Below are 22,165 nucleotides of genomic sequence, written 5' to 3'. Positions count from 1 at the left end.
TGGAGCAAACTTTTCGCACTTGACGACGCGTCGCCATATAGCAGCAGCTTATCGAAACATTTGCGGCCGCCGCCGCGATATTTGAAAAATTATTATAACCAAGCAGCGGCATAGTCGAGAAGTTTGCGCCGTTATTAGAATTACGTCATTCTGTGCTGGCTCGTCTCGGAGCTTCCTATCCGATGACCACACGAGACACGGGACTTTTGAGAATGTTTACGGAGAACTGTGTGTGTGTACACGAGGCGCACGCGGTTGTTATAAATTCTACAAAATCCGACGTGACTGAGCAAAGCTCGCCGGGAGATGCCGATTTTTCAAGGTCTGTCACGTGACCTTTTCCGAACGGTTCTCGTGACTTCATCGCTCGACAAATGTTGAAGCTCTTTCGGTGGTGCATTGATCAATCCGATAGGTTTGACAATCAATTCAACACCGCTGAAGGCATAAGCTCATACACGAACAAAAGCAGTATAAAAGCAAATAAATCCTCACCGAGAGGTGTGTAATTCAAGATCTTAATTGGACCCGGCTGAGTGCGCGTTGATCGCGCGCTGATTTCGACCCAGTTCCACACCTTAGGCCTTTGGAGGAGCCTTTGCAGGTCTCTTTCTCTTTCGTTTCATATTTTCTGTGCACGAATTGTTTTACCACCCCGTGCTCTGTCGGACGATCGAAGCCGATGGAATCAACGCAGGGGAATATCGCTTTTCACAACGGCAAAAGTCGGTGCAGAGAGATTACCTTCAGTTTCAGCTTTCAAATTTTATTTAAATGGCTGAACTCGAGCACGGAAACGACGCTTTTCCAAGCTTCATGTATGGAGGGGTATGGATTACACTCCTCTTTATTGCCCCGTAAACTAATGCCAGGATTAACTGATGCAATTTACCATTCTCCAGGGACCTGCCAGTGTACTCGTGCTGGTTGCTGGGTTGGTATCATGTTTGCATGTTTTGTGGAAGTATTTTTGGTTGTGACGGTTTGTGATGCGATATGGATCGTTTTGTCTGCTCGTTGCTTCGCACGGAATGACTTTAGCTTCTTCACTTGTGTTCTGGCGTGCATCTCAGGCAGCCGATGACCGGCGCGGCGCAGGTGTATAGCTTGAACACGAACCAGGCAGCGGCGGCAGCGGAGGTAACTCGAATCTCAAGGTCTTCGCCGGTTGCTCCTCACCTGTGTAGTTACTTTTGTCGACACATTTGTGTCTTCGAAGTTTTGGAAGGAAGCCGCGGAATGTGAGTTGTGTGTTACGTTCGAAACCGTCCACTGGGTAATTGCATCTTTGAGTGGGGTACCTACTTGAGTACTTTCATCGTGATGAGCGCAAGAAATGCTCCGAACCCGTTCTACTATGCTTGTTACGAAATGGACAAGTTGTAACTGGACGTTCTCTTTCTGTGGGACATATGTAAATTATTTTGGGTAACCTGGTAGCCATCTCCTGGGAACTGGAAAGGAATGGCACCAAGCAGGTTTTGATTTGTGTAGTCACAGCGAGCTTATCGGTATTATGCAAGTCAAGGGAGGCTAAGCCTGAAACTAGTTTGTCATTTGGCTTAAATAGCCATTACTGAAGTCATCGCATTGAATGACCAACGAATCCTTTTTTGACAACACGACCATACTGAACCCACCGGTGGGGTTCTACGAATGTAAATTAATTCATCTTAAGCATGTTCAATTTTTGTTCTTTCGAAGATTCTTCAACTCTTGAAAATTGATGAACGTCGGAATTATCTTGATAATTCCCTTAGAATTTCTTGTATCATTTCTTTAAGATTTTCTTAAAAAAATCTCAAAAATCATCCTGGTAATTTTACACATTGGATAGACTTTTACACCACAACTTTAAAACTACATTTATTAATTTCTGTGATGTTATTATAAATTGAGGTTTCCTTTAGACAAAGCATGCAAATCATGGTTAAGATTATCTGAGTATTTACAAAACATTTTTATTCATCGGAAAATTTCTATGAAAACAGAATTTAACGCAACTGCGCTGTAGCAAAGGTGGAAGCAACCTATAGAAAAATGAGCAAATGCTCTCTTCAGATGTTGAAATCTTGCTATCAAATTCGTTTGGAGCATTTACCTTTGAGCGGTCGTATTTGAAAACGGAAGATGGAAACAGTCTGTGTGAATTTCACATAAGTTCAAATCCCACCACAAAATCACCGATGAAATTTATATGAAAAATTATATTAAATTCATGTGATCGCTTGTGTTATGGGAAGACGTTAAGATGAATTTAATTAACTTTGATAATGGATGAAATTCATGTGCCTTTCCAGGGCTGGCAAATATCATTTTCAATGAAAGATCTCATGCGATATTTACAGAGATACCTCTGTTACTATCATCGGATGAGAAAACGATAACAGAGATTTTCTTCAAAATGTCATCGATTTTTTCGTCATGACAGAACGTGACAGTGTTGTGATCATCGTGATTACTAGCTCATGTATTGATATTTAAGTTACTTATACCGAGGAAATCTTAAAAATATACTCACTCTACCGATTACATACGGTTAGTTGCTTAAATTAATCTAAATCAGTTAGAAATGTTGATGTCAAAACCGCATAAGAATTATTCTCATGATCATTGGAAAATGACAAAAAAGCTAATGATCGGTCGGTTCGTCTCGTGATAGTGAGAGGACCTGTTTTCTCATTGTCACATGACGGCCGTGATATTTACCAGCTCTGCAAAGAGGTGACCAAATTGCTGTAAGAAATATGTTTTATTCGAATGAACTTTAACTGCATTTAACTGCATATGCAATAATTTATTAAATTTCAAATATTTGTCAAGATTCTATTTGACAGCTCATCCGTTCGTTCAAACTATCTTAGTTGTATTGAGATGAAACGTTTCCGTTTTAAACCCATCGAATTGTTATAATTACATTGTGGCCTCTGGATTTAAGAATTTAAATTCTCAATACATGACATTTGAAAATGGTCTAAAATGTTGAAAATTCATAATTATTATTTTTTAAATTCGCATTAACCAGATAAAGCTGAACTCACCGTACTATAACGGAACTATCAACTGTATAATTGAATCCCCACTTTAAGTCTGATATTTGACGTTAAGCATCTCCGACTATGTAAATCGTTAAATTCACGCATGAAGTAATAACACATGATTAGTTAAAGTAGATTATTTTCGATTTTTTATTGATTCTTCTAGGAACTCCCTCAAGGCCCCTTCCATAAATCCATCCTTAGAATTACCATGCAATTCAGAAATTTCATAAATTTCTGCTTAGAATAATCTTGAACTTCTTCTTTGCATTCAATTAGAAATTCAATTCGTATCCTCCTTAGAATCCCCATAGTATTTCCTCAGAATTCTCAAAACAAAAATCCATCACAAACTTTGAAACTCTTCTCAGAATTCCTTTGAGATTGAACCCTCAAAATTAGATTCCATTGGAATTCTTCTCGGAATTTATTTCGAACTCTTTAGGAATTCTCTTGGAAGTATCGTCAGAAATCATCCCAGATTTCTTTTAGAACTATCCGCAGAGACCATCTTTGGAGTTCACGGGATTTTCATGGAATTTTCATCAGAGCCCCCTTAAGCAATTATTAGAATTGGACCTAGAATCCTCATCCAATCATCATAGAATTCTTCTCAGAACTCTCGTTAAAATGCACTCAATTATATTGGAATTATTTCCAAAACTGTTTCGGAGCTGGATTTTGCGTCTCTAATAATTTAAACAATAATCAAAAGCGACGCTCATATGTGTTAAGCCAAGTTTAACTATATAGGTAAACCTGCCTTAAGACTTAAGCGGAGAAGAAGAAATCGGTCCTCAGAGCACTTAATTTTACATGAGACTTTCGTAGTCTGTACTTTGATATTCTTCTCTCATATATCTTGGTGTCATCCCTAGAATCCTTTAAAATTCTCTTAAAATTTACTTTGGATTTTCTAAAGTTCTTAATCATCCTTGAAAGACTTTTGAAAACATATCACCGACCGACAAATACTTTTGGAAAGTTTCCAAGGTTTACAATTTATTTTCTGAGAAAGGAGGTATATTTTCCTCGATTTTTAATCGAAATTGTAGGCTTTTCCCAATAGTTTTCCTGGTGTTCTAAAGTTTGGTAACCCTGGTTAAAATTTTCAATTTTTAACAGATATGTTTATTTTGTTAAAACTACTGTAGACTTTCTTTGTGCCAAGTACTCAATATGAACATTTTTTTGATACTTTTTAAATTTCACTCTATTTTAGTAGTGAAAAGTGACTTTAGTGACTATTATTAGAGAATTAGTGACTTAAATGACTTCTTAGTGACTGGCTTCAAAATAGTGACCAAGTCACTAAAAAGTGACCTGCTACCAGCCCTGACTATAATTCTCTTGAAATTTGCTTGGCAAATTCCTCAGAAATGCCATCAACATTATATTGGGATCTATCGAAAAATTATTCTGAAATTTCCTTGGTATTCTCCTAACCTTTCCTTATTGGAACACATCTGGAAAATCCTTTAAATTCTCTTTAGTATTTCCTTGAATGAAACCTATGAATTCTCTTGAAAGTAGCCAAAAACTGTCCTTGAAACTTTCCTCAGAAAATTATAGGAACTATCCTCAGAATTAGTTGTCATTGTAATTCTCATCAGGTTTCTTTTCAGAATATCCTTAAGATTTCATTACATTCTCAACAGAGTTCCCATGGATCTCACTTCAAAATTCAGCAAGAGTACTCCTCACAATTTCTGTAGAATTCTCTGAAGTTTTCCTCACAATTATTCCCGTGTAACAAATTCAGTTTCCATGTAACAACATATATTTCATGTCAGAATTCTTCCCTACCTTACAATTAATATCAGAATTCTCTAAAATTCGCCTCAGACTTATCTGGGGACCATTCAATCATCCCATAGTCAGAGGGGCTACGCCCATGGGCTCTGCCACCGTGAACTCCTGGGTCTGCCTATGGTGCGATGTGATGATTCGCAAATTTTGTTTCCACCCTTCCGTAATTTGCGACCAACCCACATCCACTTACGTTCTAGAATTTATGTTGATATCGGCTTCTGCTGACATCGACAATGGAGCTCGGCATTCGAGGTCCAATTGTGAGTTGGTAGGAGAAACAGTCTTATTATTGCAGTACGTTAGAAGCGTTAGAAGCCTATTGTTGTGTATGGAGACCTCCATACACAACAATAGGCTTTAAACGTACCGCAATAATAGGACTGTTTCCCCTAAATGAAGACCCGCAACTTTTGAGTGTCAGCTGGCACATTAGATTTTGTTGTATTGATCCTCGGAAAATCTCTGATCTTCCCTGAATCGAAGGTCCATGAGGGAGGTTCCTCGACTTTCTCAGCAAGCGGTTGCACATGCACTTTCATCGAAGGGTTTCTGATCGAGATCAAACCCGATTATTAGATTTCGAAAACCCTTCGATGAAAGTGCATGTGCAACCGCTTGCTGAAAATGTCGAGGAGCCTCCCAGATGACGTTCATGAACCTACTCAGAGGTACTCATAGATCTTTGATCTTCCGAGGATGTCGTTGTTAAGGACATTGTCTTGGTTGATCTTGTAGATAATTTAGTTTGAAATCGAAGACGGTTTTGAGATCCTACACGGCAATAAAACATCATGTTCATATAAAGTGATTTGCTGTTGAATTTGCACTACTTGCCAAACATTGTAAATCGATGTGCAAATCCCTTGGAAGAGATCATATCGAAGCACAATGAAATCAACAGCAAATCACTTCATTTTAGATTGTATTGCACATCGTTGTTGATGTGCTGTGCTTTGAACTCGAAATGTCAAGCATACTGATATTAAAAATCTGTCACTTTAAATTTAACTTATTTATCCTTGGATTTAATGTTTGCTGGATTAAAAATATTATATTGCCTTGTTCATACTGCAAGCCTTGTTATATGTTATTCAAAATATGACTATAGAACATGTCCGGAGAACTTCGAGATTAGGGCGTAATTGCTTTTGTAAACAAACACGCGAACAAATAGTACCACATGATAGAGGAACCATTCATCTACCGGTTTGTGTTATTAGTTTTTGAGATTGAGCTTTGATTCGCGAGAAATTAAATGAAATCAGTGGTGATCAAATGATTATCATTTTGATTTAAAGGTGTTATACAGTACATATTTTTCAACGACAAATCACTTTGTTTCAAAACGCAAATCTCTTGAAAATCAATGTGCCGCATGACAGACTGAGTCAAGTGCAAGAGCATTTGGATTAGATGTGACAACTTTTTACCGTGTAGCACATCTTATATAGGGGAAACGGATGTTGGCCTAAATGCCCCTAATTTGGACCCATACATAAATTCATCAATCGACTAAATTTTCAACAGCGACCAAAAATATCCATTAGTACCGCCTCAATGACGCGTTCATCTAGATGAAATTGATAAATAGCAGATTTTTAGCGATGGGCCCAATCTAAGATCCATAGGCCAACATTAGATCCATTTCCCCTACATGAAAGTGACTAGTAATTGCTCCGCATTGACTATATTAGTCTGCTTGGGCATGTTCCGCTGCTAAGAGCCTTAATCTCGATAAATTTATCTGAACTCCAACACGATTTGGATAATCTACATGATTATGGATTGTAAATGATGCGCAGGATTCTATGAATCTGCTTGAACATGTTTCGTTGTCAGGGATGGTTTATCTAGTGGAGCATTTGATGTGAACTCCAGCACGATTTGAAGAATCTAGAACATCATGGACTATATGAATCTGCCTGGACATGTTTCGATGCAGAAGACACCATGCAAGTCCTGGATGATCCAGTAGATCAATTAATCTGAACTCCAAGACAATTTGGAAAACCTGGAATATGTTGTTGTCAAGTAAACTTATGCTGAAGTCGCTTAAATAACTCCGCTATCAGTCACCTGTGATTTTATATAGCCAATTATAGGGCGCGGTCATATATGACCGCGTGGGTCCAAAAGGGTTAAGTAACTTCCAAGCATGCTTGGCATACACAGTTTTGGTCGCGAACTGCTCATTTGCTTAACTTTGCACACAGTCAGCGAATCCAAACACATAAAGCAACCAACGATACAGACAAAACGGTTGCTACGACTACCATGACAAACTCGCTCTATAACATAGCTCGATCCGAGTGGTAAAAGGATAATGATATATTACTTGCCGGCTTTGTTGCAATATACACGGATGATGACATAGCTTGATATGAATCGAGAAAAGACATAACAAAAAAATTCCCATTAACACACGTGTATCATCTTCGGCTTTACTTCGTGAAGCAGCTTGCCAACAATTTGCTCGTTTCCTTCTACCGCCCCGAGTAAGTTGTGTCGCACGGGCTGCTTGTCATGAAAAAGAACGAAGAAGATTATATCATTATTGCTTTCCACTTCTGACATAGCATTATTATTCGGTTCGTTGATCGCTTGTCATTTTGTCATTTGGAGATATTTTTGATTCCTTGCACACAGTTGACGAAACAAAGTTCTGTTTGAAGCAATTGATAAAATAGAGTTTAAGCTTGTTATAGATACGTAAAAAAGTAGATTTTAATTCTAGTAATAAACTGTATTTGTTTTTGCGTTGTAAAAATGAAGTGAGAAATGCTCGCTGCACATCTCGGCTTTTATGTGTAAAAATTCATTGGTGTTGATTCAAATGTTAAGATTTACTTACTCTTTGCATATATTTATAGTAAACTATGATCCTAATCTATCAATAACTTTAAAGAAAAACAAATTTCAACAACTGAGTGAACAAATGTGTACAAATGTGCATGCCAAGCATGCTTCCAAGTGCTCAACAAATTTTTGCAGAAGCTTCGGAAATGGTCTAGAAGCTTCTAGGCGACATTTTTTTTTTTTTTTTGATACGGTCAGCAACCTTTTGTGTGATATTTAAGGACATTACCTACGTGAAATGGTTTTGAAATACACGTTAATTTTTGGTAAACAAAAGAGTGGTTAAAGATCTATGATTTTTGTTGGTTTTGAAATGTACAACTTCAAAATTAACAGTCAAAATTTTTCATAAGCTTTTTAACAAAAAAAATTTAAAAAAATATTATAACATTAAAAGATTGGCCAAAAATATAAAGAAATTTTCCTGAAGATACTATGTACCTAAAACTAACGGTTTTGGCGCAAACATTTTTGTCTTCCTGAATACGGCTTGGAGACCATAAAGTTTATAAAGGTTTTATAAAGTTTTAGAAACCGAATATTGGTTCTTCATAAGTTTCTAAAGCCGAAAATCATTCCCTCACTCGAAAAACGTTTCTAACAAGTTGCAGAAGCGGAAAACCATTCTTAACTTAACCGAAAACTGTTTCCAATGCGTTGAAAAACCCGAAAATCGTTCTTGATGTATTCTAGGAGACTAAATGTGCCTAGCCGAGAATCGAATTATATTTCATTACAGGTATTATTCCTACTAGTGATGATCTATCTGTCTTCATTATGACGAAACATTAAGATCATATAAAAGGTAGTAGAGTAAAAATTCACCCATTTTTGTCCTATCGGGCAAAAAACATAAAAGAAATTCTTCCGCCGTTAAAGATTAAATCGTACGTTTGGTACATTTCTTTAGTTCAAAAGCTACAAAACAAAGCCAAGTATGAATATTTACACCCTTTGATATCAAAAACAAAATAATCACTCCTAGCGAATCAATTTTTCTATTCAATTTTTGCGTTCCTATGTGTTTGTACGAAATTGAAACTCGTAGGCCGAATTTGGAATCATAAAGCAGTGTTTTAATTTTAATAAACTATAAACAATTTGTGACTCTTTAGTCTTTTTCAAATCCAACGGTACGTATGGATAGCTTAATACATTTAAAAACCATATTTAGTAGAAACATCCCATTTAGTGTAAAAATCCTTTCGATAGAGGGAACGGTTTATAGGATCAATAAACAATGCATTGCACTCAGAAAAATAAGCTCTTCGGATTGATGTGTAACAATCGATATGTAGGGGAAATGGCTCTAATTTTGGCCTATGGATCTGAGATTGGGCTCATCGCTAAGAATTTGCTATTTATCAATTTTATCTAGATGAACACGTCATTGGGACAGCACTAATGGATATTTTTGGTCGTTATTGAAAATTTAGTCGATTACTGAATTTGTGTATGGGGCCAAATTAGGGGCATTTAGGCCGACATTACATCCATTTCCCCTTTACAAGTAAAATGAATCCAATTATGTTTTTAAGCATAATTTCTAATACTTGAATGTACCAGCCGCATCTTCGAAAATGGCATAATCCATAATCAGCAGTCACAGTACGCTCTTCTCCATGTCTTTGCGTGAGAAAATCATTTACATAAACATGATTAACACCACGCAAAACAACTTATCGCCATTATCATCAGTTACACCTATCCCGCACAGATACGATGGAATCTCAATTAAAAAAATTAACAATCGATTTCCGTCGATAAACAATCGGTAAAGGGTATTAAATAATGTCCCACTTTTATCGACACCTCTCGCCGATCGGGTTGTGTTGCAAAATTCGAGCCCCTCTCCGTTTGGGTGTTATATGTAGTTATCCATATGCGACGGACGAGGCTTTACCGAGCATATCGACATAACTATCGTGATTTTTTTTTCGTTTGCTGTCAGCGTCGTCGTCGTCGCCGTTGTTGTTATTGTTTTTTTTTTCTGTGTTGTTGCCACTGTTCAACAATTTTGGTGATTTTTTTTTCTGTTCGTCAAGCAACAATACATAATACCAATGGTAGACAATTTTAAAAAGTTGGTCCGCGCAAATAGAAACACATCTCCTCGTTCGCTCGAGAATGAAGCCTTTGCACTCTGCCGAATCGACACGATTCGGATCGATCGGCCTAAAACGATGAGCGCCGTCCGAGATGGCCTTCAAAAGAAGCAGTGTTGGATTTTGTTTTATTCATTCGTTGATTGTAACAACCAGCAGAAATATTTCAACAATTTTTCGCTCTCGTGCACCTCTCCTTCGACAATAATATATCTGACTGTACATAAACCTATTATGTCTGTCGGAATGGGGGTTAAAGCATGACATAGTTACACAACTGTTAGTCATCGCACGACGATTGCGACCTTCAGCTTCCGGTTTTTGCGCGACAAGACATCGACCCGGGAACTGATGGAACCGTTAGAAAGGTTTAAAATAGTATTTCCCTACCGAGGAAACTGTTGAATGAAGTCGAAATCGTAATAAAACTAACAACAAACAACAAACACAAGAAGGGTTGAGAAAGACGTACAGAGATAATGAAAACATAAGAAATACCTTTTCACAACAGAAACGATAAACAAATACACGTAAACAACACAAGTTCGGTCAGGTGCCAGGAAGGTGTAGCAGGGATCGTTCAAACTCCAACATATTCAAGGAACCTGCTCCCACTACAAATCCTTTAGCTCCGTCGTCAGTTGCTGCAACAATTCCTGCAGCAGAATTTCGCAATGACTCACGAGATCTTTATTCTTGTTGCGTTTGTACCACTTCAAAGCACTGTAGATACACACACACACACACAGAAGCACTGCTGAACTCTCTAGACTTTGTTCCAGCCGCACACACTATCGTGACATTGAATCTACGTCGGCACTGCTCAATTATTAAACTTTATTCGATTCTCATGCCTTCCTTCGGTGCTTCTTTCTATTCCGCTCCCTCAACTTCTCTTCACGTAGGTTTACATTTAGAGATCCACAGGCTACTAGACCCCCTCAATCTTCTTCCTCAACTCACACTACGCCATACTGACGAACATTCAAACGAATCATACTTCTTCGGAATTGTTGCACTTAGAATAGAACCAATTAACCCTTAACACAAAAACCACACCAATAGAACCAATTTTTCCGTATCAAAATCGAACATAAAAACCCGACCGACGTCGTCCGAACGCGTAATCACTCTCATGTTATTTGCAAAACTACACCAAGCAAGCAAGTAGGTAGATAGAGCTGTTCCAACTATCTACATATATATAGCTACAGTTGTACCAGCAGGATGATAGAACGTCAAATGCTGCTTCGCAGCTGTCAGCTGCCTGGCGGTTGTCAAACAACAAGAGTTTGTTACGGTAGTTTTTAAGGGGAAAAGGAGTCGACATTCGAAGCATACGCCATGCTGGTTGCAGCTGCGCAGTTGTATCACTTTTTCACATTAAAAAAAAATCAGAAACGGTAAACGGTTGGACTGAATGAACATGAAATAGTCGATCTGTGGAAATACCCTGGCGGAGAGTAGCTGAAGTTTTGAAGCGTTGCAACCAGATATAAAGTCGATTTTCGGTTCGGTTGTGCGCATTAAGTTATGCAACTGGTGTATCACGAGGCTGTTGTTGATTTTTTTTTATATGAAAAGCAAAGCGTTTTTGCACGAACGCTTCGATGGAACCATAACAGTTAAGGTGGACATGTGGGAACGAGATTACTTACACGGTCTTGGAGCGATTTGCGATGCATTTATCAATCAACAGGGGGATGATATAGAAAATACTCACCTGGAAAGATAAAATAAAATAAACATGGTTAATCATAAATTGCTCGTAATGTTGAGATCAGAAAGGTTAAAATGTAGCTAATGAAGGTTTTTCGCCGTTGGGGTCAATATTTGAATGCGAGACCTTCAACACAATACAAAAGGCATGGATTTTACAACTAAAAGAATTTCATAGATAACTGCGTTAAGAATCATCATAAGGGCCTAATTTGCGATGATCAATTCTCTCCATCGATTTTCTCTCTGATTTGCTACAGCAAATTTGTACCAATTCCTGAGTGATTTGAGATTTGAGCGTAATTGCTTTTGTAAACAGCGTAATTGCTGTCATTTGGAAGAGTTTGTTCCCCAAAAGCACGTGTTTGTTCTCCGGAATTATCCATTTGTTTTATCCAATGCAGTCGATGCAGCTGATTTGCTCTGTAAACCTTATTAATCTTACTATCACCTCGAAATTTCAAAAGCACAAATATCCCACAAACAATGAAACTGGAACTACACGTTTGCTGCAGTGCACGGAGTTCCAATTTCAAGAGCGATGTCGCAACAGTGTCCGAGATTTATGCTCTAGAAAATTATAAATGATTGAGCATATCTGGGCTCTCCAAGGAATCGCCTTAAAGGTTATACTGGTTATGAAGAGAATCGATCATCGCAGTTAAGCCGCAAATGCTTTTGAACGCTAAATTGATAACCAAAAAAAAATCTAACCTCATCCTTGAGGATTAGGTTTTAGATTGCAAGAATACATCGACTTCTTCGACAATTTTGGCATTTTTTTCCGGTTGTGAGATAAACATTTCAAGCATAAAACCGAATGTTATTGTGCTGAAAGGGTCACTAGGTTAAATAGGTCACTACTTCGACAGCAGCAGTTTTCCTAGGTCTTGAATTTATTTCCGTGTCCAACATTTACAAATTTTTTGCATGTTTATGACTAACATAAACAAAGTCCTGAGACCCATCTACGGAGCTCTGGACCCACCAGTTAGTGGCGACCCATAGGTTGAGAAACGCTTGAAATAAAATGAGTTCTATTCATAGTTGTTAGAAGCTTGAAATAAAGTCTGCGGTGGTAGGCTACAACCGGTATTATCCTGAGATTATAAAGGGCGTCCACGATGAAATTGCCACACTATGAAATTGCTCTAACTTTTTAACCGTTGGGTAGAATTTAATGAAAATTTGGGTGGATTTAGTTCATAGTGCATTATTTACATCCTGCAAGTTTTAAAGTCCTGTGATCAAAATTCGCGGAAATGGAGTCGAAAGAACAGCTCGTGCGTGATAAAATCTTGCGCATTCATCACGAGAACAAGGATCTCTCGCATCGTTCCATCGCTAAAACGTTGGGAATCGCGAATTCCACGGTGTCGCGAGTGATTAAGCGGTTCGAGGAACGGTTGACCACCGATCGGAAGCCCAGAAGTGAAGGAAAAAGTATTCCGTACAACACCAAAAATCACAACCGCGTAGTTGGGGCCTTCAACCGAAATCCGAACGCATCCGTTAGGGATGTGGCTAAGAAGCTGCACCTAAGCCGAAGTTTTGTCCAGAAGGCCAAAACTAAGGCTGGGCTTCGAACGTTCAAGGTACAAAAGGCCCCTAATCGCGGCGAGAAGCAGAACAAGTCCGCCAAAACCCGTGCCAGGAAGTTGTACCTCAACATGCTGACGAAAGTTGAATGCTGCATCATGGACGACGAAACATATGTGAAGGCCGACTTCAAACAGATCCCCGGCAACCTGTTTTTCACGGCCAAGGATAAGTTGAGCGTTCCGGAGCATGTCCGCACTCAGAAGATGTCCAAATTTGCGAAGAAATTCCTGGTTTGGCAAGCCATCTGCACGTGCGGGAAGCGGAGTGCACCTTTCGTGACCCAGGACACGATGAACGGACAGGTGTACATAAAAGAGTGCCTCCAGAAGCGGCTGCTTCCTCTCCTGAAGGCCCACAACGTCCCAACAATCTTCTGGCCGGATTTGGCCTCATGCCACTACTCCAAGGACGTGCTGAAGTGGTATGCGGACAATAAGGTCAATTTCGTGCCAAAAATGTTCAACCCTCCCAACACTCCGGAGCTCCGCCCCATCGAGAAGTACTGGGCGATTATGAAGCAGCACCTTCTTAAACGACCTAAGGTAGTGAAGACAGTCGAGGAACTGAAGAAAGTATGGGTTTACATGCAAAAAACGGTTGATTCACAGGTTGTGCAGAATCTTATGGCCGGGGTTAAGGCCAAGGTGCGGGCATTTGCGTATGGACTGTAAATAAAATACGAGTAAAATGGTAAAATGAAGTTTAATAGTTATTTCTCATTCCCTGAAAATTTGATGGCAATCGGATGAAAACTCGAATTTTGCGAATCAATTTTGTGTGTGGCAATTTCATCGTGGACACCCTTTATCCCGATCAAGAATGTCTAGCTGGTTTGATGTCGACATCAGAGTCTTTAAGCTAATATTTTGCAAATCATGCAAACAGGGACGGTATTAAAAGTTAATCGGAGTTGGAGCTTACCGCCATGAGAAAACAAATTACTAGGGTCAGTCTAGCCCCTTACGTCGGGCAATCAAGCAAACAACTCATACATTCAGAGATAATACACAATAGTAATGGAAAATTAATACAACATCTGCTGTGAAATTGTAATCCGTAAATGAATCGCCTATTTTTGGGACAAGTTTAGAACATTTATTGCTCTTTTTCAAAGAAAAAGTTGAATGAAATTTTCATATTTTTCGATTTCTAGGCGTATTATTGTGCTAACGAAAATCTATACTGCGGCGGTAATTTCATTTATTAAAATGAAATTTTTGTAACATGCTAGCCTAATAAATCCATATCACACTTTTCACTCTTCTTATAACTTTGGAAGATTTAACGCTTTTTGCGCTCTGCAACTATGGGCCGAACATAAGGGATGTAATTTTGAGACGTGTTTCTAATTATTGCCTACGAACTTTATATGATAACTTTGTTTTACTCGCGGCTTACGCAAGGTTAGAGGGGTACATTGTCGAAGAATAGGATCAAGAGTGGAGCTTGGGGTAAGGTTTCGTTGTTTCATCTGAGCGTTGTCGCCAGGATTCGCCTGGAGTTCTGTCGGCTATGGTGACCACCCGAATACAAATTTACCATACAAAAACAACGATGACACTCATCGAGACGGGTGTACAAGACAAACAAAGCTAATAAAGAGACACAACAGACAAAGGAATTAAATTCTCATACCTAAGGGAAATGGATGTAATGTCGGCCTAAATTCCCCTAATTTGGGCCCATACATAAATTCAGCAATCGACTAAATTTTCAATAGCGACCAAAAATATCCATTAGTACCGTCTCAATGACGCGTTCATCTAGATAAAATTGATACAGAGCAGATTTTTAGCGATGGGCCCAATCTTAGATCCATAGGCCAACATTAGAGCCATTTCCCCTACTAGACATTGCAGAAACACATATAGCAGAGATCGGGGATTCCCATCCCTAAGAGCAAGCCATTTTCCACGGTTTTGAACTTTTTTAAAAGCTCAGTGAATGTTGAAATCAGTCTAGAAAAAAAATATTAAGAAGGTTCGATTTTTTCAACCTGGCAGCTATTCAAATGTAATGCTTCCTTCTTTTGAACATGAGCAGCTCTTTTGAGTGAAATTTTCTCAAATAATAGATATTTTCGATTTATAGGAATGCTTCCTTCTTTTGAACATGAGCAGGTCATTCGAGTTGTACTGATTACGTTATTTTCAAAAAATCAATATTTATAGGAATGCTTCCTTCTTCTAAACGTGACCAGTTCTTTTAAGTTGTGCTGATATCAGAAATTTTTAAATAATCAATAGGGTTTTTGATCTAATTTCTGTCCTACTAAGCACAACCCGCGCTTTACCTCTCTTTTCTGAACGAGTTTAAATAAAAAATTGAATATTTCTGTCAAAGATGACTTCGAAATTTATTCACCTTTCCATATGTACCGTTGGATTTGATAAAAAATCACAAATTGTTGAGATATTATTTAAAATCTAATACTGCTTCTTGATTCTAATTTCGTCCTACGAGTTTCAATACCGTCCAAACGCATTGAAACGCCATTAGATTTTCTTCGTCCTACGGATAAATGAAGAAAAATGGGATTCGCTAGGAGGGCCTTCTTTTGTTTTGAGAATAATGAGCGTAAATATTCATACAATGCGCTCTAACAGGATTTATGTTGTAGCTAATCAACTAACGCATCGGAACAAACCTATCATTGATTTGTGCACGGTGAAATCATTGATATTATTTATCTTTTCTGATCGATAGAACGGAAATGGGCGATAGAACGGAAATTACGACGAAGTAGCGCTCTACCCTATTTATGATTTATAGGACTGCTTCCTTCTTTTAAACATAAGCAGTTCTTTCGAGATGACCCGACGGCGAAATGACTCATTCAACGATATGTTCTTCGACGAAACGTCCTTCGGCGAAATGACACAGTCCCGATATGGATATAGGGTTATCTTCCTTGGACTTCGAGGGAGTTGTATCGTAACAGTCACCACTATCCCATAATTATGAGTTAGCTATTAACACTCCGAATACGATGCCTCCGAAAAACGTGTAACGGCAAGTTTTCAATGGCACAACTTGGCCATTTCTTGATGAATTTCAAAAAGTGTGGTACTTCTAGAATTTCTAGGATCTGTAGATTATTTTGATTGTTAAAAGATTAAAAATAGGTTCGTCTACTTTATTCAAAAGCGAAAAGAGTCGTTACCTTTTTTTAAAGGTGTGTTAATGGGTTTTGCAAGTAGCCTAAGATCCATGAATTAGATTAATGGGTACAAATGTTCATAATTAGCCAGAATACAGTCATGGTTCCTATATATAGATCCCGGAGACAACGGAAAGGTCCTCCGGAAGATTCGGAACATCCGTAAAATTGGTCAATCCACGAAACTCCGCGATTTTTTTGAAACCATTAAGAACTGTGATATAAGAAAGAATTTGGGTTCATGACATAAACACGGACCCGGATGGCCATGGGAGCGTGCTCAAGAAGATCCGAAACATCTGCAAAAGTGATCAATCCACGAAACTGATCCTCGGTTTTTTCGAAAACATGTGGAACTGTGATATAAGAAAGAATGTTGGGTCGTGACATAAAAATGAGCTTAGCAGATTTATTATTTTAAAAATATTAAGAACTGTGATATAAGAATGAATTTGGGATCGTGACCTAAACATGAACCTGGATGGCCATTGGACCGTCATTCGGAAGAGCCGGAGGACGGTCTTATCATACAGGTTCATGTTTATGTCATGACTCCAAATTCTTTTTTTTTTTAATCTTTATTAAGAAGACTTTCAGCCCTGGGCTGGTTCGTCTCCCATCCCAAATTCTTTTTTTATATCACAGTTCGTAATCCTTTCGAAAAACCACGGAGTTCTAGGATCAGTTTCATGGATTGACCATTTTTAAGGATGTTCCAGATCTTCCGGAGGACGGTCCCATGGCCTTCTAGCAGGGCTGGTAGCGTTGATGCGACATAATAGTAGTGACTCTAGTGACTAAAATTACGGAAATAGTGACCAAATAGTGACTTTTGAATAATAAATAAGTAACCAATAGTTACATTTATATGCTGACTCAGAAACTCAAATAAGGTTTAATATTGAAATAAACTGTTTTTGTCATGGAACTTAAAATGACATTTCATGAATTCCTCTAATTATATCGAAATTCTCAACGGAATCTCCTATTAAGAGCATTTAAAGTGCAATTTCCGGATTTACCCAAAGATTTTTTTAAATGTTACTGTTAAATAGGGTTAAATAGATCATTACAACGACAGAATTTTTTTTATCGAAGATCTTGAATTTGATTCTACCATTGAAATCCTTAAAATTTTGATATAACTTTGATAATTCGCTAAGAATATTTCAGAATGATCTCAAGCACTTTTTTAGAATTATTCCACTCCTCTTAAACTTTGTTTCTAAAACAAGCTTAACAAAACTAATATTGCATTCTGGAAATTCTTTGCAGAACATTGGACAACATTCTTTGAAAAAGATTATTTTCGTAGTTGGAGATGCTGAACGTGGACGTTTTAATAAAGTATAGAGTTGATAGTTCCGTTGTACTACGGCAGCGTGAAAATTATATATAGAAAGTAAAATAGTAAGCTTAAAACAATTTTGAGGAAGGTACGAATCGGATAGAGCATCCCTTTTACAGGGGTGTTTCACCCCGCCACACTGGCAAAAGGGATGATCGCCGATTTGCTCATGTACCTCCGATGTGCGGAAACAGTTCTATCAATTGTTTCACACTCAAATCGCCATCTGACGTAAGCATCTACCTGATTGCTATACCTGATTCGAAACTTCCTAAAAAATATCCTTTGCTCGCTTTCTACTTCTACTTCCTCTCAACTCTATACTTTCAACTTCTCATCTATCGTATAAAATGTTCACTTTAAGTCTGATATTTGACGTTAAGCATCTCCAACTATTTAAATCGATAACTTCTTGCATAAATTAATAAATCATAATTAGTTAAAGTAGATTATATTTGATTTTTTGATTATTCTTTCAGGATTATTCTTCCCATAAATTCATTTTAAATTAACTTGAATTCTCCTTATAATTTCCATGAAATTAACATCAGAAATATTCTGCTTAGAATAATCTTGAACTTCTCCCCTGAATTATATTGGAAATTCAAATCGTATTCTCCTCAGAATTCCCATGGTATTTTCTCAGAATTCTTAAAACAAAAATCCATCTCAGAATACTCTTGAAACTCTTCGCAGAATTCCTTTGAGAATAAATCCTCAACAGCCGATTCCATTGGAATTCTTCTAGGAATTTATTTCGAACTCTTTTGAGTTCTCTTGGAAGTATCGTCAGAAATCATCCCAGAATTATTTTATAACTTCGTTAGTGCCAAGTACTCAATTTAAAAATGTTGTTGATTTTTTTTTTCATTTCACTCTATTTTAATTGTGAAAAAGTGACTTAAGTGACTATTTTTAGGGACATAGTGACTTTAGTTACTTTTTGGTTTGAAAAGTGACTTTTTAGTGACTGACTTCAAAATAGTGACAAAGTCACTAAAAACTGACCTGCTACCAGCCCTGTTCTAGGTACATGTTCATGTCATGACCCCTAATTAATTTATATATGACAGTTCCAAGTGTTTTCGAAAACAAAAAAAAAACGTGGAGCTCTAGGATCAGTTTCATAGATTGAACACTTTTACGGATTTTCCGGAACTTTCGGAGGACGGTCCGATGGCCATTCGGGTCCATGTTTATGTTATGAATCCAAATTCTTTCTTATATCACAGTTCTTAATGTTATGGATAGACCCCTTTAACTGATGTTCTGGATCTTCCAGAGGACCGTTCCGTTATCTCCAGGTTCCATATATAGGAACCATGACTGTATTCTGGCTAATTATGAACACTTGTGCCCATCAATCTAAATTATTGATCTTAAGCCACTTGCAAAACCCATAAATACACTTTAAAAAAATGTGTAAAGACTCTTTTCGCTTTTGAAAAAAGTAGAGGACCCTATTTTTAATACTTCTGCAATTAAAATAATTTACAGAGCCTAGAGGTACCACCATTTTTGAAATTCATCAAGAAATGGCTAAATTGAGTCGCTGCAAACTTGCTGTTACACGTTTTTCGGAGGCTTCGTAGTCGGCGTAAAGTATTTTACCCACCGTATTCGTTATTACTTATTAATACTCATAAATCAGTAGGTTCAGCTTGTAAGTCAACTGAAAGTAATCATTAACTATGGAGTGATTGTATAAATGATACTAAAAGTTAATGTATCCAAATAAGACCGAATTGTAAAGAGAGGGAGAGATTGAAATCATATTTTTTTTTAAATAAATCTTGAAATCTTTAAGAAATTTGTTAACACTCCGCAGTTTGTACTATGTATAAGACATTTTTAAAATTTTAAGAAAATTTCCAAGATTCATATTTTTTTTTCGTGATGTGAAACTTTAAAAAAATCATGGATTAAGGAAAAAATAGAATCTAGAATTATTTCAACATTTTGGGGTTGAAAAATATAATCACCATGTGGGATTTTGAAAAATATTCATGATCTTAAATTTGAAAAAAAATAAATAATACAAATCATTCCGGGCCCTGAAAAATATTCAGGATCCTTAGAATTTAAAGGATTTTCTATAAAATTCGGACAAGAATACAGAGAATGTTAAATATAATTAATAAAGACATTAAGTGTTGAGGAGGAACCTAAAATTTCTCAAGGAATTCCAACCAAAATTCCAAGATAGTTCTAAAGAATTCAGACATTCGGCAAAATATCCTTCGGTGAAATGACACAGTCCCGATATGGACATAGGTTTATTTTCCGTGGACTTCGAGGGAGTTGTATTGTAACAGTCACCACCATCCCATAGTTATGAGTTACCTATTAACCATAACAATATAATACTCATACATCAGTAAGTTAACTATGGAGTAATTGTATAAAAGATATTAAAAGTTAATGTATCTGAATTAGACCGAAATTTTTTGAAAAATATTCAAGATCCTAAATTTAAAAAAAAAAAAATACAAATCATTACAGACCCTGAAAAATATTCAGGATCCTTACAGAAAATCCTTTAGTTCTTTAAAATTCGGACGAGAATACAGATATTTTTAAATAGAATTAAAAAAAGACATTAAGTGTTGAGGAGGAACCTAAATTTTTTAAGGCATTTCAACCAAAATTCAAATATTCTAAGATAAAGTCCTGGAGAATTCAGACATACAATAAATTCCAAGATATTTCTGAGGAGAAGAAAGAATACTCAGATTAGCAGAATTAAATAGGAATTGTGAGGAGAACATGATGCTGAATTGCTAGCTGCTTCTGAAAAGAATGGTATGTTTGTGAGGAGAATAGCAGGTGAAGTTTAATTAACATTCCGATAGGAGTTCTGATGGGATTTCAAAGAGAATTACAAACCGAATTTAAGTAGTATCCAGAAAATAATTTCAAGGGAATACTAAGGAAGACAAAATTTAACAAAAACAAAAAAAAAATAAAGGAAAGTTCACGAAATTTTAGAAGTGAAGATAAATTCTAGGGGATTTCTGAGGAGAAGTTCGAGGGGTTTCTGAGAAGAGTTTTGACTAGCTCAAAGAAAATAAAAAAATAAAAATACAAAGGAATCGAGTTTTCAGGATAGTTTCACAGGATTCTAAGGAAACTATTAGGAGAGTTTCGAGGTAATTTCAAGAAGAATTCCAAGATAATTATGAGGAAAGTTTTCAGGTAATTTTAAGAAGAATCCCATGATAATTATGAGGAGAAATCCAAGGCACTTGACTAATACCATGCGAATTTGGATAAAAATTTCATGTTAACTTTGATTTCGAATCGTTCAAAATTCAAGGATAATTTATAGTCAAGTTTCAGAAAGAGCAAGTCTTTCTTTTGGTAGAAATTCACTCTTTTTCACTAGTTGATTCTGAAACACTGGCGTAAAAAATACCTACGTTAAGGATTACTGATTTTTCCTGGTTTTCTGGTTGGCATTTAGAGCCATATTTATTCAAATCGGTCCCAAAATACATAGGGTCTTCTATTTTCACTGAATTGTATCGATCTTTTTATTTGTTCGTGTTTTGAGAGTGGTTGAACAAGGTACATTGAGGTTAGGGGGACGTCACTGAACGTAACGTCCCCTGGGGAATGGAGGATTGACATCGTTTGCTATCATCATAATTAAATGACGAATAATTAATTCAAACTTTTTGAAGAAATCGTTGAATTATTGGCATGATGTGTTGCAAAATGACCACATTTACTTGTTTTCCCGTGGAACCAGCAGACGACGAATAATTACCACAATTAGGAACGATCTTCTCTATTCGATCGCCAAATTGTATTATCGAGCACATTACGAGAGAAAGAGAGAACCTTTACAGTGGTGATGTCACGACCCAGTGATAACTGGGCTTCCATTACTTAAGGTGTTTCAAAATTACGACAACCACAGTAACAGAACGGCGTGGCGTCAATTTAACGCTGCATTACGCCTCGCCGCAGAAGAAAACGTTAATTTGAAGATCGACCACCGATGCCGGTGGTCATCCAAAGTCTCCAATCTCGCGATCCGATGGCTTTGATGGTGATCCATTCAACAGGCTAATTGAAACCACCGCAAGCAATGAGCGGCACGGTGCGCTGTGAGACATCAATTTCATTCGGACCAGTCGATAATTGTTTTCCATTTTTTTTTTATTCTTCAACTGCGGTCAACCAATCAATCGAGAAACAACACCGAGGTGACGATAAGAGCAGTAGTAGAGCAAAAAAGGGGGTCTAACGAAACGAATGCTTGCCCCCGCGGAGCATAACCACCTGCAACCTGCATACAAGGGTGGTTCAAAACATCGATTCCAAATAAGATCAAAAATTTGAGCTCATATGGTTGCGATGTCATACTGAACGGGTCCTTTGAAGTTTATATAAGAATTATTATGGGAAAACTGAGCTTTTGATTGACCCCTTCCTAATCAATACCTTTTACTATTATTATTTATGGATAAACTTGCTATCTGTACTAAAAGGAAATGTTCTCAGCTACATACGTCAGGAT

The 22,165-nt window shown here is 37.3% G+C and overlaps 2 protein-coding genes across 10 annotated transcripts in view; both read right to left on the bottom strand.

The window, feature by feature from the left end:
* The window catches only part of Cdk5alpha (Cdk5 activator-like protein), a 572,471-nt gene that overhangs the window by 176,108 nt on the left and 374,198 nt on the right, over window positions 1–22,165 (bottom strand). The window lies entirely within an intron of this gene.
* Window positions 1–22,165, bottom strand: part of milt (trafficking kinesin-binding protein milt) — a 344,265-nt gene that overhangs the window by 121,239 nt on the left and 200,861 nt on the right. Inside the window, exon 1 of one of the 9 annotated variants that reach the window (XM_065229558.1) lies at window positions 10,310–11,448. The exons of 7 other annotated variants lie outside the window; for them this stretch is intronic. The gene's annotated coding sequence lies outside the window, so the exon portion shown is untranslated. Of the gene's footprint in view, window positions 1–10,309; window positions 11,449–22,165 lie in introns of those variants that run through there. One more of the 9 variants, XM_065229559.1, reaches the window with a different exon arrangement.

The sequence above is a fragment of the Ochlerotatus camptorhynchus genome, unplaced genomic scaffold (genome assembly GCF_037179485.1).
Source record: "Ochlerotatus camptorhynchus isolate MF236.1 unplaced genomic scaffold, CSIRO-AGI_Acam_v1.1 ptg000316l, whole genome shotgun sequence".
Lineage (NCBI taxonomy): Eukaryota > Metazoa > Arthropoda > Insecta > Diptera > Culicidae > Ochlerotatus > Ochlerotatus camptorhynchus.
Note: the sequence above shows the minus strand (reverse complement) of the source record. Positions and strands in the feature narration are given on the sequence as shown.